This window comes from Sphaeramia orbicularis, chromosome 10, assembly GCF_902148855.1.
Source record: "Sphaeramia orbicularis chromosome 10, fSphaOr1.1, whole genome shotgun sequence".
Lineage (NCBI taxonomy): Eukaryota > Metazoa > Chordata > Actinopteri > Kurtiformes > Apogonidae > Sphaeramia > Sphaeramia orbicularis.
The window spans coordinates 21,022,782-21,041,245 of NC_043966.1; the positions used below are offsets into that span (position 1 = coordinate 21,022,782).

Sequence of the window (18,464 nt, forward strand, 5' to 3'; positions counted from 1 at the left end):
AACCCCTGCACATAAAAATAACACATTTTCAACAACATGCCCAATACCCACAATGCAATGCGAAGATAAAAAGGTGTGGTCATGACTAAAACTTAGTGATTTAATTCCATTCACCTTAAACTTTTTCGTACTTTCAACTATGTCTACAAATTAGTAGAATATACTTAACATTTTATAGTAACATCATAAAACTTAAATCCTTTAAGTGCATTGTAATTAAAGCATTTTAGTAAATACAAATTCGGGGCTTACAGTGTAAAGAGAAAAAAAAGTGCAGCAGTGTAACGAAAGAAACACAAATGTGAGTGTTTTCTTTGTTAATAACTTAATCATTTGATCAACTGTTTAATGCCGTTTCAATGTGTTATAGACCACACTACTTCTGCGGTTTATAGTTACAGCTGCTGACGGCATGGTGAATTCTTCCGCAAACAAAGTTGTCGCATTTGTTTATAGTGGCAACAATTAATGCTGATGATGTAACAGGTCTCGAAGGGTGTCCCATTTCATAGGGGAATGTTTCAACCCCTACCCCTTGCAAGTCTGTTTCAAGGGGTAGTGCCAAGTGCAAGGGCCAAGGTAAGGGGAGGGCCAAGGGGTGAATTAGGATTGGGCCGATGTGTCGCTGACTGTATCCATTTTGCCTTTACCCATAATGCCTTAGTGGCACTCATTATTACTCCAGTCACACATAGATTCACACATAGAATAGACTTTATACACCCAGCATTAATTCCAGGTCCTTCAGTATCCTTCAGCTTGCATCAGGAAACCAAGCTGAGTCTTGTGAGGCCTTGAGGGACTAGCCAGAAACTTTGCTTCCCCTGGTTCTCTTCTTTTGAGCCTCATCCATGTTGAGACTTCCTCTGTTGGTTCCGTGGTGTTGCAGATGCTTCTTTCTCTTCCTCACTCCTTCAAAATCCAAGAACTGAAGACCAAGGACAGGCCTTGACTTGCAGATCAATTGTTCATACTTGGGGAGCTTCTTCTCAAAAACCTCCGACAAACAATCTTCCCAAGGTTCTGTCAGCTCTAAAATAAGCCCAAGTTCAGTGGACATGGAGAATCGTGTTTGGTCTCAAAGTGCCGCTCACATTATGGTTGGAGAACTTCAGCTACAGATGTTTTTTCATGATTTTTAGTTGCTGCTCTGAAAGGCCAGTACTCCAGTAATGGCCTTCAGGACTGTTTTTTTTTTTTTTTTTTTGTCCATCACTAATGTTCATACCTTAGTGCCTCTGAGTAGCTACTCAGACTGTGCTCCAATATCCAGTATTTACAAGTAGGGGATACAAGGATACTTTATTCATCATGCCAGAATATGTGAATGAAATGCACTACTCAGGTCTGAGTGCTAAATAATTTTAATGTTCAAATCAAATACATCTGTTAAAATTAAGAATACATAACTAAAAAACCTGTATTATATTAAACACTGATTAAAATAGACAATATTACAAAACTAAAAGACAACAGCATTGTACAGTAGACATGCTTGTAACTCCATTTATTCCAAGTATTATGTTAATCTGTATGATGAAGCAGTTTAATTATTAGTTTTTGTATATATACATAAACAGGCATAAGTGTTTCTAATTTTATTACACATTTTCATTTTTATTGTCAAGCTTAAGCTCATCTGCGGTGAGCAACATAATAATAATGATAATAATGGACACATAAATGTAATATTGATTTGTGTGTTTCATAATCTCAGCAATAAACATGTATAATCATTAAAATAATTTAAAACTACAATAAATAACAATAAGATTTGTATGGTTTTACAAAGGCTGTATTTGTATTCAGATCCATTCCTATTAATCACATTATTTGATTTGTTTTAATTGAGGTGAATTGAATTATGATCTTCCACTGTTGCCCTTGTCTTTCAACTTTCTCTGAAACTTACCAACATTTGTGATCTTCTAAAGAAATTCTCTGTGTAAGTACAATTTATACAGTGTGGGATTCTTGCATTAGGCCATGAAAATTACTTCATTGTTGCGATGTAAAAAGCTTCACTGACTTTGACTCTGACTCGAGCCTTCAATGAGACAGACGGCCTAAAAATAACTGAACGTCCTGTAGGTCGCCTCTGACCCACCGTACGCCTCCTTTTGACCCTGTCAGAAGAACACGACACCTCCTGATGTTGCCAAACAGCTGTACACAGACTGGCCACACAACGTTTAACTGAGAGTCTAGCGTGTTTAAAGTGGCACAAGTAGTTATAGAGTCACTGACATGAATATGGTGACATAGATGAGTTAGGAGGCTGAGGGGAAGGTCGCTTACATGTCAGACGTCTGATCAAAGAAAGTCCAGATCGCATTTCAGTCTGATGCTGTCCTTGGTGTCTGTTTTACTGTCTTAAATGTGTCAGCTATTTGTTTACTTGGTCTCAACTATATTTGTTTCAAACATAACCTGTTGTTGGCTCAGATAGTTTCTTATGCAGGGTTCCTACAGGTTTCTACAAGTTAAATTTAAGACTTTTTACAACCTTTTTAAAGCCCTATTCGGATGGGATTAGTCTTACATAGATACGTGGGGTAAAGTAATAATTGCCAGAGATTTTAGTCTCATCCACATGTGCTACCACGGTTTTTACCTTCTCTAAAACGGTCCGGGAAAATGACCCCATGTCATACTAATCCCGTGCGAATAGACCAGTAGTTAATATGTGTCTAGATATTCCGTCATATCCTGTTCACAGGTGTTTTTTTTCGCAGATTTTGAAGCATGGAGGCTATTGAAGAAGCACTCAGTTTTCCAGTAGGCAGCTGGACAAGTGCGTGTGAAATCTTGTGTCACTCCAAGTCTTAGGTTTTTTTTCGTAATAAAGGTACTGTTCACATACAACAAATGTGTAAACTAGTAAATTTAATGACAATCTATAACATAAATGTGGGAACACCTGGATTTAACTGATCGGGTTCGGACATAAACCTTGAAGTGCCTGTCAGGTTCGGGTTGGGTTCGGACGCAACTGTGTTGGGCACGGGTCAGGTTCAGTCAAAAATACGCAGCCAGGCCCAGGTTCTATTTTGGATACTCAAGCCTAATTGGAAAGATTGTGGTAGCTTTACTAATATTTCTTATCCTGTGCAAATTGGCCATTGATATTACTGACGTCCTGTGGTAAAGTGGCCTTACCCCATGTGCCCATATAAAATTAAGCCAGTCTGAATAGTGCTTATGACTACTTTGAACAGAATTTGAAGCCCATTTCACAGCCTTACTAGCAAAAATTTGTGACTCCTAGAATTTAGGAAAACTCGTGTTGACCAGGTTGAGAATGATCTTTTCTCCATCCTGGCATTATTAAATTTGCCTTCCTCATGGTTACTTTTTGTTTGCGAGCCGTCCCTTAAAGTTCCCAAAGTCTGCTTTCTCTTGTGACTACTGGCTGAATGTGTGTTGGACTGAATGTTCTGTGATCATTCTCACCAGGGGCAGCAAAGTTAGCGATAATTGGTTCCTAATTTCAATTAAAATTGTCGGGTTAGAAGAGGTGGAACTGAGTAGACTGTTACTTTCTTTGCAGCTTGGACATTTCCCAGACACATTTAAACACAGTACAGCCCCCCCTTCCCAGGGGGACGGGTGGCTCCTGGGCTTGCGGGGCTCGGGGACCAGCGCCTCGCCTGCCCCTGGGTGGCCTGCCCCTGGCGGTGGGGTGGTGGCTGGCGTCCCTGGCCCCCTGGGGCCTGTGCTTGGCTGCTGTGGGGCCTCTGGCGGGGGCCTCCCTTGTCCATCTTCGGGGCAGGTGCACTGTCACCTCTCGGGGGGGCGTGCTGGATCCCCCCTCTCTGTGGTCTGCTGGTTGGCTGGGCCTTGGGGCCCTCTTTGTCAGTCCCTGATCCTTGGAGGGAGTGCGGTTGCAGTTGCGTGCCTGTGTTCTTCACCTCAGTCTCTTTGCCTTGTTCACACTGTCACAGCAGATTAATGTGAACAACTGGTGTTGTGTGGATTTGTTACTGGTATTATTTGTTACTGGTATTATTTGTGCGAACGTGGTATTCGATATTCTGTTCATGCTTTCTTTTTTTATATTCATCATTTAATAGGTCTTATGTATTTTATTGTATTTTTTGTAGTTTTGTTTATTTGTTTGTTTGTTTGTTTTGTTTTTTCTCACTCTTCTGCCCAATTTACTCAGTTCTGGTAGTAGTCACTGTTACCATTATAATTATCACCATGGTTGTTACTGTTTGTATTGTTGATACTTTCTTGTGAGGGTCTTCGCCACCTTCTTCTATCTTGCTCTCTCCCCTTCAGCCCCCCCCCCCCCCCAATGTCAGGTCTGGCATCGAAATGTGGTTCAACAAAACTCATAATAAACACAGTAGAATATCAAGGGGAGCTTCATATACTTTATGAAGTTACCCTTGGCAAAGCTAATTTGTTCAGCACCAAAAGGCAGCCAGACTACCATTCTGCTGTTAGGATGCTGGACAAGTTAAAAAAAAAAAAAACAACAAAAAAACACAGTACAGCAAACAAGTTTATGGTAACATAACTTAAGACCTACCATATCAAATTTAATACCTTTCAAAGATTTTTTCAAGTTATTAAATGCAGATTTGTACATTTTTAAGACTTTTAAGACCCTGCGGGAACCCTGTTATATCATATCCGGAGCATGTGCTACAGTATGTATCACATCCCTCCTAGAGGACATACGCTATTGCTTTGGTCTCGCATTAAATAAAAAAAGTCAACACTTTGCTCAATTCCAGATAAGGGCTTCAAATAAAAAGCAACTCTGTTCCTTCTTTCATACAAGAAAAGGCCGCCCCTGCACCTTTTACACTCTTGCTTGCTTATTTCCAGCAGCAGGAGACCGTCTCTGCCTCTGATAAAGCTCTTTCTTTTCCAGCCACATGTGGGGCAGGACTAAATGACAATTCTGGACACCATGTAACCCCTCGCACCTGCATTTGCATTCCTTTCAAGTCAACACTAAAAAAAAAAAAACTTTTTTGTTATGAAGGTGGGGGAAAACAGGCTGTGTGTGTCCTGCAGAGATAGCCTGTGTGTGTTGTTCACTCTGTGAATCTCCACCTGCTTGATTCTTACCACCAAAATTTAGCTTGAAACAGGATGGCTCACATATGAACCCTCAAAAACACAAACAGCTGCCGGCGACCAAAAGCATCCACTGATCTAACATGTTTAATACCCTTTTAACCATTAATCCTATCAATACATTTAGATAATTCAGGTTAAATGTAGTTTCTCATCTTTTCAGCCACATCTGGTATGATCCATTTGGATATTCAGAGGGTGTGTATTGTTGTTTGGCAACATCAGGAGCTACCATTGCTGTTTGACAAATAGCAGTGGTTGCAGATGCTTGTTTTTACATTCAGTTAATGATATATTTCGTCAAAAAAATCATATTTTCTTCAGCTTTCTCTGTGCTGATATAACCCCTGAATTTATGCTGAGCTTTTATGAACATCTACATGGTCATTAAGTTAAATTCGTTATGGGAAAATATTAGCTCATCAAAGGATAAAATAACAAATTCTGATAAATAAAAAAAACACTGGAAATGTTACATGTAGAGAAAAATCCATTTAGATGCAGCCACACAAAAATAGTTCAAGGTCTTAAAGGGTTAATACATATGGTATGTATAGTATATGTATGTGCAGTAGACACAATTTGTTGCAAAAAAATCAAAGCATTATGGTCCAACAGGCAAACATGAAATAATGAAACAAAATACTAAAAATATTTGTTGACATCTTAAAGCAACTGTTTGCTGTATATGAATGTTAACATAGCAAGAAGCTTGTATCTTTTACATAACAAAGAGCACTTTTTTTCATCCACTTGGCTGTGAAACACCAACAGTAGGTGTTCTTTTTTCAGATCATATACAGCCTATGTATTAAAAAAAAAAACAAGAATCGTGTTGAAAAAGAAGAATAACGCTTTAAAGTTAAACACGTGCATCTTCTCATGTATTTTCAGTATAATGCGTTTGTGAACGTGCAGAGGAAAATATAAGTAGAACGCACACTTCTTTTTTGTAGTATGTTCTATACGTAGACATATAGATGAATTGTAATGATTTGTAATTGGGGCTTCTCTTTCATGAGACACGAGTTTCAGTATCAAAGAGTTGTAACCATGAAATACGTCTCCGCCGTGTTGATGTGAATGTGCAGCTGTGAGCCGCTTTACCGTGCAGTACCATGCAGTGGCCGTAAATAAGGTGCTCTATGCTATCTTTGTTCCCCTTTTAACTTACTGAGGAAAAATGTACTTAATTGGCCACAGAAACATTTCTTGGGGAAATACGTCTATCTTTATATAAATATGAGACAGCTCATAAAAAGAGTTTTTGAAGATTGCAGTTTTCAACGGCGTCTATGTGACTCATTTCCATTATAGTGGATTTTAAAAGGGTGTTCAATGGCTGTCCTATTTTCCACGGTATGCCTGTGACACTTGCAGGGCTACAAACAGTGAGACAACAATACTGTGCCCCGTGGGTTCTCTTATGTTGCTGTTGTGAGTATGTGATGGAAATGAATAGAATGCAAAGCAACGTGGTAATGCATTAAATTTTAATTATCTAACAGAAGCAGTGAAGAGTTAGGAAATCTGCCTCTTGGTTATGGTTTCCCTTGACAAGATGAATTTTTTGGTCTAATGGGAGATGTGTTAATCTGTGTTATTCTTTAGCGTCGTGTTGAACCTGTACCCTTGAATCTTTATAGATAAATTATTTACCTAATAATGGCTCCAAAATGTGATGCAAAAATGTATGACAAAAACTCCACTCTCAAAGACAAGGAAAAAAGCAGTACAATGGGGAAATTATCCCAAAAGAAGATTACCTAAAAATGAGTGGAGCCAAAGTAAAAATGCATTTAAAAAATAAAGAAAGAAAGGATTTAAGAAGTATTTTCTGTGTGTGAAGGAATATTAAATATGATGTGGTGTACGACTGAAAAACAGTGAATCCATTCAGTTAGTCTCATTCTTAATTTGTGAAGACAGGATAAAGAATAAATACCTCAGTTTAAGAGTTTTAGTTTTGTACTTCTCAATGTCAAACATGCACCTCAAACATGTCTTGCAAGTCTAATTTAAAATATTAAGTTACTCAGAATCAGATTGAAATCATAGTGACAAATCTTAATATGCGTTTATGACAAAAAGATATATCTTGTCAGAAAAACAAGCATGCTTTGAGTTAAGTTGTTTTATCTTCATTCAATTTAACTTGTTGCGCTTGTTCACTCTAAACATGGGTTTTCAATTTTCCTCAGGTTATCTGTCCAGCATATTTCATACAAAAAAGAAAAAAAAAACAAAAAACTGATCAACATGAATTAGGCAAACTTTTTTTTTCTGTGTTATCTGTGTGTTTGGATGATTACATTGGTGGTATGAGAGAGAATCTCAAAAGTTACAAAAATGCACTGCACCCGATTTAGCTGCCAGGTAGTTTCCATCTGCAGGTCCTGGGCAAGAAGACACAACAGAAAATACACTACCAGTCAGAAGTTTGGACTCACCTTCTCATTTAAATGGCATGAGATGGACCGCAGATGGCCAACAAGTGCTCAGTATCACTGGGAACTCCATCAAAACTGTTGGAAAACATTTCAGGTGACTACCTCATGAAGCTCATCGAGAGAATGCCACGAATGTGCAAAGCAGTAATAAAAGCAAAATGTGGCTATTTTGAAGAATCTAAAATATATAACATGCCTTTAGTCACGTCACACTTTTTTTCATTCATAATTTTTATGCCTTCAGTGAGAATCTACAATGTAAATAGAAAGAAAAAAAACAGTCGAGTCCCAACTTTTGACTGGTAGTGTACATTAAAAACATAAATAAATAAATAAATAAATAAAATTAATGTGGTCAAACATACATGTACAACCAATCCAATGCCCTCATACCCATAAAACATACACACCATACACAAATATAAAATAGGCATAGTTTTAAGTGCATGGTTCCTGTTAAATATATAAATGAATGTATTGCTATTACGTGGCCCATGTAAAAATAGTAATCACATATTTCTGAACTTGAAGTACAACCTTTTTTTCATTAGAGGACAAATGCATTGTAATTGTGATGAAGGAGCTGCCTTTTTTTGGAAATGGGCTTTAATGTCTGAACATGAGTAACGGTCCGTCTTATTGAACCTGCACAGACAGGCAAAGTAATATCTGATTTTTAAGCAAATGCACCAGAAACTAGTTTAGTTCCATGTGATTGCAAATTTTCTTTTAGTACAAAGATGTGCAAGATGTACAATGAGCCTTTTAGACTGACCTGCACATAACGACACATGTGAATTGAACAAAGTATTGCTACATTATTAATCTGAATTCACAACGCACTGTCTTTTCTTTGTCATATTATAACACAGATGAAAGTGTGGTTGATTGCATCCGGTCTGAATCATCTTCATAGGTGAAACAAATTAACTGTGACATTAGTCAAGGTGAGAACTAATTGAACACTTGATTGACCCCTATCTGGTCAGGATCCTTGAATCTTAAGAGGTTCATTTGTTTTCTCTCAATTATTATTGATGCAATTGAATCTGGAAACGCTTCTGGGAGCTAAAGGAGCTAAGAGGGATTTGAGTTATTCTGCAAAAATAAACAAGGCAGAGGCTCTCCTCAACTGCCAGAGGTGCCAAAGAAATACCTGCACACTTCACCAAAAAAAAAAAAAAAAAAATCTCTGTGGTATGATGAAACCAGGAGTAACTGCATCTTATCTTTTCATAATGGAAAGGGTTGACATTGTAGTCTTTCACTTAAGCAGGTAAAAGACCTTAGAGGTTGTCCTTTACAGAAATCCTTTACTTTGCACAATATATCCCAGCTGTTCAGGGGAAAAAAGACACTTAACTAATGCTTCTCATTTCAGAATAGACTGAGGGAAGAGGGGATAACCAACAATTGTGCTTGCAACAAGAGAACAAGAAACCAAGCGCAATAAATGAGGAGTGGATGATTCATGATGCAGTATCAGGAATGTGCTTACGTGAGGTGGCACGGGATGTACCAGGACCTCACTGAAGGTTGTAGATGCACAGAAAATGTGTTTTATACCATTCAGATGATTCATCAGTCACTTGTGGGGTCATTTCAGTTTGAATATACTGTACAGCCAAAGTTTCTTTTTTTAACTCTACATTCTGGTTCTAACTGGGTAAATCCTGAGGTCTCGCAACTATAACTCTATAAGCAACCATTTGTGATGTCACCAAACATGTACTTACCCCCTAATTATTGTCTTTCCTTAAAGCAACAGAATAGCAACTGGCTGCAATTAATCTTCTGTGTTCTGATATCTTAAAGAATGAAAAGCTTTTTGAAAACAGTATATTGCATTCTGAACAGTACCTCGGGATAAGATTAGTATCTTTTGGGAGCAATAGTAAACATTTGGTGTGATACAGCAACCAATTTTAGGCAGAACAGCATACGACTGCCCCCACAGCATCATCCACTGAGTGATTTAGAGTCTTGGTTATTGAAACACTAGTGATGAATGATGTTTTTCCTTGTTGAGTTTCCTTTATTCTTGCTTTGAATCTTGAGTGTGGCACAGTGATAACCGAAAAGATAACAAAGTTTTGGAAAAGTTTGAGAAAATATCAGTCCTACTCTCACAGTAATACAACCCCAATTACAAAAAAGGTTGTAACTGTAATAGGAATTGTGAATTTGGCAAAAAATTCTTTATCAGAGCGAGCTTAAATTCTACTCACGGTGAAAGTGATGAGACTGGGGACATTAAATGGCAAGATAAGCTCTTACTTTTTGTTTTTTTGAGCTCATGAACCCAGTGTCATCTCTCCTCAGCAGCAAGAAGACGCTCTCTTCCGAGCCCCATGTTGGGTGTCAGTTGTTGTGGAATATTTAAGTAAAAAAGACAAAAAAAAGTCTCAGAGTCCCCTTTAATTCCAGCCTCTTAACACATAATAAATGGGAGTTATAACAAAAAATGGAGCAAATCTGTTGGTCATCTTACCCTTATATAACCTCTTGCTTGAATTCCAAACCACTTTGGCCAAAACGGTAATATAAACAAGAATATTTTTAAGTCATTAATCAGTGCTGGACGATTGTAAAAATTCTCAGGCCATGATGACCCACCAAGCCAAGCAGTACCACGTCTCCAACAATATCAGAAAATTTAAGAGCATTGGACATGTTATTTCCAACAGTATCAAAACATCTAAAGATATTAGGCAATACACAACATATGTCTCCAAAAATGGTGTAGCATCCCATCTTCTTTTAACAACATCTGGAAATGGAGAGGATTACTTACTTTAGTTTTAGGAGAGGAATGTTGTCCCATTTTTGTCTGATGGAAGATAGTATCTGCTCAACAGAGTCGGATGTTCTTCATCATATGTTTTATTTCACAATGCAGCAAAGGTCTGGACTTCAGGTGGGCCTGGATGGATGGATGGACGGAACTTTATTTATCCCACATTATGGCATCATTTCCACATCACTAGCCTCATAACATAATGGGGATGGCTAGTCGCTACGTCATCATAGTCTAAAATGTTACTTCTGTGTCCTATTATTATTATTATTATTATATTATTAATATTCAAAACGTTGTAAAATGGTGCATCTTTGTATCCCATGTTGTAACAACAGAAATGGTGTAGGCTAAATAAAACAATCTCTTATTACCGCTTCCCTCCTGACGAAAAGGAGAAGAGAAGATGGCTGAAGCTGATACAGTAAGTTGGATCTCAAATGATGAACAATACAGCTTAGTGTAGGCTAGCATCAGTAGCTAACGGTAGCTAGCTAGTACTAGCATTAAACATTAGCTTATATAACATTACCTGTCTATGTGTAACTTTAAAGCAAGTGTGTGTGTGTGTGTGTGTGTGTGTGTGTGTGCGTGTGTGTTGTCAGTCACTTTGTCAGCTAACCATATGGTGCTTATTCTAACATAGCTAATTAAATGCTAATGTTAGCAGGGTACATGTTAGCTTTATTGTTAACATCTTTATGTTTGCTAGCTACCCGCTCTCACCTCAACCTTGTAGCTCTTCTTTTTCATTGACTCCTGAGCCTTCCCTGTCAAACTTCCACCTGGCATTAAACTAAGTCTTATAACTCTAGTTGAGTTCTAAGAGTTAAGACTTCTTTTAACTGACTTTGGGAAGTCAGCAAAGTAGGATGTCACTGTGAAAAAGGTGACCAGTTTCATTGCTATTGACATTAGCAGCAGGGGGTTTGGACACCAAAGTGATTTGTGACGTCACATTAGCCATCCCTATCGCCTAAGTTATTTTTGGCCAAATTGTGATATTTGTGTGACTTTATTCTCCTAACACTGCTGCTTCATTTTACACCATTGACTATGACCTGAAAAAAATGATGTAGGTAATTATGCTACGAGGCTAACAATATGATGTTTTGTTCATTTAAAACATGAATTTACAAGTCACAACAGTAGGAGTTTGTTGTAAAACTGTCAAACCCTTTCATATATGAATTATGAGAACCTTAGTCAAGATTTTTTTCTTGAGTGTTTTTATTCCTCCTTAGGCATAAAAAAAACAATGTGATCAAGATTTTTTTCTATAGAGTTACAAAAATATCCACGCATTTCATTTTTGAAGTAAAGAAACGTGTTTAAAACCCAATAATAGAAAGTGATATGAAAACAATAAAAAGAAAATATTTTTAATGCTGCTAATCTGATGTCTTACACATTTTAACATATTCTAATGCTAGTAATTACTCACTTCATGAAGATAATATGCAAAAAAAAAATAAACTTTTTGTCTAACAAATAACAATTGATTTACACTAAAACATGTCGCTGCAGATCAGGTTTATCAAGAACAGCAAAGTTACAGTAATGGTATGAATGTCAGGGTATGAGATGGTGTGTAAGTGTCCACTGTGTTGGCTGATATGAAACTAAAACAACAAAACCCATTAATATACAAGGGAACAGCTGTAGAATAACTGTTCACTGTAGTGACTTATGCTTGAAAGGGTTAAGTATCTGACTTTTAAGTAGAAAGATTACACAGTCAAAAATTGCATAGCTGAAACAGTCTCCTCTCCTTGATATGTTCGGAGTCACTGAAAGTGTCTCTGCAGCTTCAACATGACTGGACTGTAGTGATTTTCATGTCTTTTATATCATTTCAATTCTCTATGTTTGATGTGGAATACAGTCACAGAAAAACAGTTTTTAGACCACCTTTTTCTTCAATTTCTTGTTCATTTCAGTGCCTGGTACAACTAAAGGTACATTTGTTTGGACAAATACAAAGATGACAACAAAAGTAGCACATAATAGTTTAATTTCAGAGCTTATATCTAACCATTTTCCATCATTTTCTTAATAATAACCAAAATCACTTCAGTTCTTACATCAATAGCTATGGCATTGTACTGACAAAAACAGTGCTTTTAGGCATTCCATGTTTTCTGTCTGTTTTAGTCACATGATAAACACAGGAGTTAGTACTTGATTGCATAACCATTGTTTTTGATGACTTTTGATGGTCTAATAATTTTTTCCACAACTGTATATGAGTGCAGTGGCTGTTTTGGTGTTGCTGATGTATATCACATGGATAACAGATGCTGTCTATGTATCTGTTTAACCTAAAACTAGACGAGAGCGTATGTTGGTCTATAACCAGTTTAATACCTTTCAGCAATGATGGTGTCCTTCCTGGTTTTACACTTCACACAGTGTTCTATCATTTTTGAATTGGGGTTGTATCATAATTATGGGTTACACAGCACATATAATAATAATAATCATCATAATCATAATCATGGATGAGGTTTCTAGAGCGCTTTTCAAGGCACCCAAAGCCCTTTACATTCACTGTGGAGCTATGATTGAAACCCTTTTCTGATTTTTAATTACTCCCTGAGGACAATCACTAAAACAGACAAACATCCACTTTAAACATGTCTTAAATATTATGGAGTCTGACCTTCATGCATCTCCGCTATAGCGTTTCACACTGGCTTCAAAATAAGCCCACAGCTTGAACACAGCAGGAGATTCAACAACACTGTAAACAGCACAAGTATGAGGTCTTTTATACACGCGACCTCTGGTATTTTAACAAAAATAAGAACTCTCCACAATCCGACGCTTCAGCCAGAGACTCGATGATGCACATTCAAAAATAGAAACCCAGAAGGAGTGCATCGGTTTTATAAAGTTAACATTTCACAGCTGTATGAATAATAAAGAAAGCTTGAACGCATGCATCTGAAATGTGAAACTGACGAATGCGTAGCCCCGATGGTTTTACACATTCGCTTCTTCTCTGTGCATTTTAGAATTAGCGAAAGTGGCTTCATTTCCAGCTGCAGAGCTTGTGGATTAGCAGAGGGATCATCTTCCTCAGGTCAGCAGGACGATGGAAGGGGGTAGAGATCATGAAGGGATAATGATTTACTCCTGCTGGGCAGTAAAATGAATAAGTCAACAGCTGCTAATACAGTGCGGTGCAAAACTCTTGGGCCACCTTTAGCCTTTTTTGTAACAAACATGCATCCTTTATTCCTCCGCCTCTTCATCAAGATGCAGGAAAGACTGTATGTCCACAGTTTCAAAATCAGAACTAATTGACTTCTACAGCTAAAAGTCAGTATTTGGTATGATGTGTGCGTGGATTTAGTACATTGTGAAGTGTCCTGGGTCGACTGTCTGGAAGTTCTTGTTTAATGATGTGGTAACAAAGCTTCATGCTGAACATCCCACTGTTTTTCTTTAGACTTTGGCTGTCTTTTATTCTTTTTTCTGTCCGGATGATGCCATATAGCTTTTATGTTATCATAACTGTGAAATTTGTTTTTGTTTTTAATGCTCTCTGTGTGTTTCCTGTATATACAAGCTGTACCTATATACACTGTTGCCCATAAAGTTGGAATCATTTTGTTTTTAGACATATTCCTTTCTTTTTTTTCCCTATTTATACACATCAGTAATCACCTTTGACTTTGTACAATGATTACATACTGAGTCCCAGTTAAACTTTATCTATCAGGAATAAATCACATTGTCAATGTGATATGGTCAACCCTGTAGGTAGGTAGGTAGGTAGGTAGGTAGGTAGGTAGGTAGGTAGGTAGGTAGATAGATAGATAGATAGATAGATAGATAGATAGATAGATAGATAGATAGATAGATAGATAGATAGATAGATAGATAGATAGATAGATAGATAGATAGATAGATAGATAGATAGATAGATAGATAGATAGATAGAGTAAAGCATATATATGTGATCATTCTGAACTTGCTAAAACACCAAATGTAATGGTCTAGGACCTTTACACAGTACTGTATTTACTGATTCACTCTTATGATATATTTCTTAGAATATTACATGCAAACATATTCAGTATATGTTCTGTTGCAGGCAGATTCTTGCATAGTTTTTTTAGAGTGTGTATGATTCTTTGCTCTCCTCATGAGTTCCCCCCTCTCCCTGCTTATGAATATTTAAGACAGTTTCAGATCAACAGCCAGGGGCACATGAGAGAGAGTGTGAGAGAGCTGGAGAATCATTAAGTTACAGGTTGGGACAATGGGAGAGGAATTAGAAGTGAGGGAGAGTGAGAGTTGGTGGTGAGATTTAGGCTGGGGATGCATTCTGAACCTGGCAGCAGGTAGCAGCAGACAGATATGACATGGTCTCAAATGAGGCAAAATCTGTTGCAATACCTCATATGGTCCATCCCTATACTGCTGACTATGTGTTGTATCCACTTGTGCTAACTACACCGAGTGAAAACAGTGGAGTATGTGGGTAATTTAAATGTTGCTGACTCAAGACACAACAAATGATCCAGGCATGGAGAGTGTGCTTTTTCATGCTTTAAGTAGGGCTTGTCTGCAGACAAATCCATGTTAAGCCTCCACTTAAACTTCAATAGCGCTCATCTTTGCTTGATGGTTCACATGGGATTTTAACAACACGTTCTCCTGCCTAAATACCAGAAGAGGTCGATTGTGAATGAGTCCCAAAGCGATATATACGAGTGTTAGCAGGTTTGGTGTTTTAAAAAACAGCAATGTTTAACACTGGTCTCTTGCGTTTCATGTTCACAGGTTTGTATGTATGTAAGATTTAACTGATTTAAGAGGATCTGACTGCAATGAAATCTAACATTCATAATAAGATAATATGAAATTTTATTGATCCCACAATGGGGAAATTCACTGGTTAAAGCAGAGTATGAATTTTATCACAATTTTTTTTTCTTCGAATGTGTAAAACCCCAATGATAGCCTAATTATCACTAATACATTAGTCTTTCTGTGCTTATGCACCTGAATCACTTCCCTCACAGTGAACAACATTCGAAGATGACGCCATGACAAGCAGTCCGCTTGTTTACATAGTAAATCGAAACATCACTCGGGGCTTTTCGGAAATTTTGACGCTTAGTGCTTTGTCGAAATGGGAATGCCACGCAGCAGCAATTTCGCTGACTCTTCGTGAGTGCTGAACCCAAAAGTGGCTTTTACTTCCATCCACCGGCTACACTCAATAATATAATATATAATATAATATGTAATCTTTAAAACAACCCTGGCGGACTGTACAATTTTACATTGTAGCAATCTGGGTTGCTGGGTGCTTCCCACAATGCACTTCGAGACAAACTTTCCGAAAAGGTCCAAGTGACATTTGGGTTGATTATGAAAACAAGTGGACTGTGTTTATGATGGAGTCATTTTTGAAGTTGTTCACCATGAGGGAAGTGATTTAGGTGTGTAAGCACAGACAGACTAATGGATTAGTGATAATTAGGCTATCACTGGGGTTTTCCAAATTTGAAAAAAAAAAAAAAATTTGTGATGAAAGTCAGATGCTGCTAAGGCAGCAACCAGATGAAGTGCAAGAAAATGTGCATGCATAAAAATAGTGCAAAAAATGTATATCTATTAACATAAAATATTATAATAGTAATAAAACTATATACATATTTACATAATCTTTAGTCTACAATCACAACAAAATAAAAGAATCATTGTGTTTTTGTTACCTTTGAATGAATTGTTTATATCTTACCATTTATGACCATTTGCTCTTATATTTTCATGCCTGTGTGCGTTTTTTTTGCCTATGTATGTTATTTCTGATTTTATTGTAAAACACTTTGTGAAATCTTTCTGCAAAAAGCGCTACATAAATAAACTTTATTCTTCTTATTATTACACAGTGCTATGTTTTGGCTGTAGCACAAAACAGTCCTAATTTTATAAAAGGAACCATCACCATCACCTACTGCTACATGTTTGAGAGTGGACCATAGTTAATATCATCTTAATTAAAATGAACAGAAGAAACAAAAACACAGTGGAAATTATAGTTCCTCATCCAGTGTTGTGATGTGGGTGCAATTTAAGAGCGATATGCTAGGTACAATGAGGTAAATTGATCAAATAGCTTTACTAACAGTGACTAGAGGCTATAATTTATCTTACAGCCACTGGGAGAAAGACAGGTTTCAGCTCTGGGACTGAGTGACTAGCATGCAGAAGTATATATGTAGCACAGACGACAAACACTGTTTTGTTCAAATGATAGGCAGACAGGAACTGTAATGATCTGAGCTGTCATAAAATGTATTTGACACTGATAATATACTGCTGAAAATGACATCCCTGTATACTCTGAACTGATAAATCCTTCACCTCCTCCTTTGCACCGCAGTAGGTTTTAGTGAGCAAATGCAGAATAAAGTAAGCAGCCACTGTTTCTTGTCACACGGAGCTCAAGAGCCAAAGGGGTATGGATGGTAATTGGTTTGACTGGAGGTTGAGTCTGCGGCAGGCGGGGTGTACCAGTACAGCTAACTGCATCACTCGCTTCCAACTCCGTCTTCATACATCACTGAGTCAAATTTGAATAATTCAGCAGCATGTTGTGGGTTTATTTTGTCAAAGCATGATGGAAGGTGAGGTCTTGGTGTAGGAGGAAGAGGAAGCAGCGAACTCTCAGGGAATGATCAACACAGTTATTAGTTCTTGTCAGGAACTTGTCTAACATCCATCATGGATAATTAGGTTTATGACATGCAAAGGCACAACGTCTTATTTTGGAAATGAATGGGGAGTCAAGGCAAATACAGAGCAACTTCTGGAAGTGAGAACTCTAAATTATCTCAGCAGCATATGTCCACTTGTCTTTTGTACTGCTTTAGTCGCTCTGTCTGCAATGTTTAATTTGCCCCGTTGTGTAATATGCATTGTACTGAGCACAAAAATGTAGCGTTTTGTTTCAGTGTGTCTTATTTAGAAGTAATCACACTTTTGTCTTTGTCTGCATTTTCGTTATTGTTACGCCATCTTCATCATAATTATCATCTTCCTCTTTTCAAATCCCTGGACACTAGCTTTCATGAATCAAACAAACCTTTGTGTTTTTTATATCACATAAATGACAGCCAGCCGCTGGGAGTTGTCTCGCTGTTGTCTTTTCAATTTGCAAAGCTCTTCCCACTTAAAGACTTCCTCAATGTTCTTTATATATATATAGGATGGTGAGTCTAGACTTATTTAGTGTAAAAAAAAAAAAAACAAACAAAAAACAAAACATTCTATTTTTAATTTCCCCACTTTCATGTAGAACGTTTTGGTTTTTGGTTCCTGTGCACCTTCCTTTCAGTCCACAGAACTGCATGATGCCCTACCTACATATAACTTCCTTTTGCTGCTTCGTACTCGTCTGTCTTGGAGACTTTCTTTAAACAGTGTCCTGCTGGGACACCTGCGGGACCTCCTTTTCAGAGAAACTGACATTCAGTTGTGACTCTCCGGCTCATGGCTAGCTTGCAGGGAAGCTGAAGAAACAAAAGCACATGATGGCATGGATCCTGACAAAACCTGCAGCTGTAGATTGGCTCTGGCCTCCCTGCTGAGATATACAGATAAGGCCGTGCAGTGAACTGACAGCATCCTCTTCCTTACAACAAAATTTTTTGCACTTCCTCTTACCCAGCGGTGTAGGAATATAACCCAGTCCTTGCTCTTTAAAGATCTGGAAAGTCTAGCTCTTGTATGTGTAGTATCCGTACAGGCAGTGTCCAATGTAGGAGATGAATAAAATTATACATATTGAGTGAAAGCCTGCAGGAGTAGAGTCACTCCACCCTGTTTGTCTTTTAGCAAGATTATGCAAAAACCACCGCACTGATTTTCATGAAACATGGTTTAGGGGTAGGGCATGGGCTGATCCATCTACAGGAGTAGAACTGTTTTTCACCTTAACATTGTTAAAATTGTGAGTTATAACACAACATAAACAAAGATACCACAAAATGACTCCAGCTAACAAAATATAACTATAACCTTATATAATATATATAACCTGATATCAGTTAAGATAACAAGTAAAAATAATCCCATTTGTAAATGTCATGCCTAATTTC

At 37.6% G+C, this 18,464-nt stretch overlaps 1 long non-coding RNA gene across 1 annotated transcript; it reads right to left on the reverse strand.

Annotated features, from left to right (window-relative positions):
* Window positions 1-12,255: 12,255 nt before the first annotated feature.
* Window positions 12,256-15,797, reverse strand: LOC115426659 (uncharacterized). The gene is made up of 3 exons (XR_003936381.1): window positions 15,691-15,797; window positions 13,120-13,124; window positions 12,256-12,267 (listed from the first exon to the last, which is right to left on the reverse strand). It is a non-coding gene; the product is annotated as an uncharacterized LOC115426659 (long non-coding RNA).
* Between the last annotated feature and the right edge of the window lie 2,667 nt (window positions 15,798-18,464).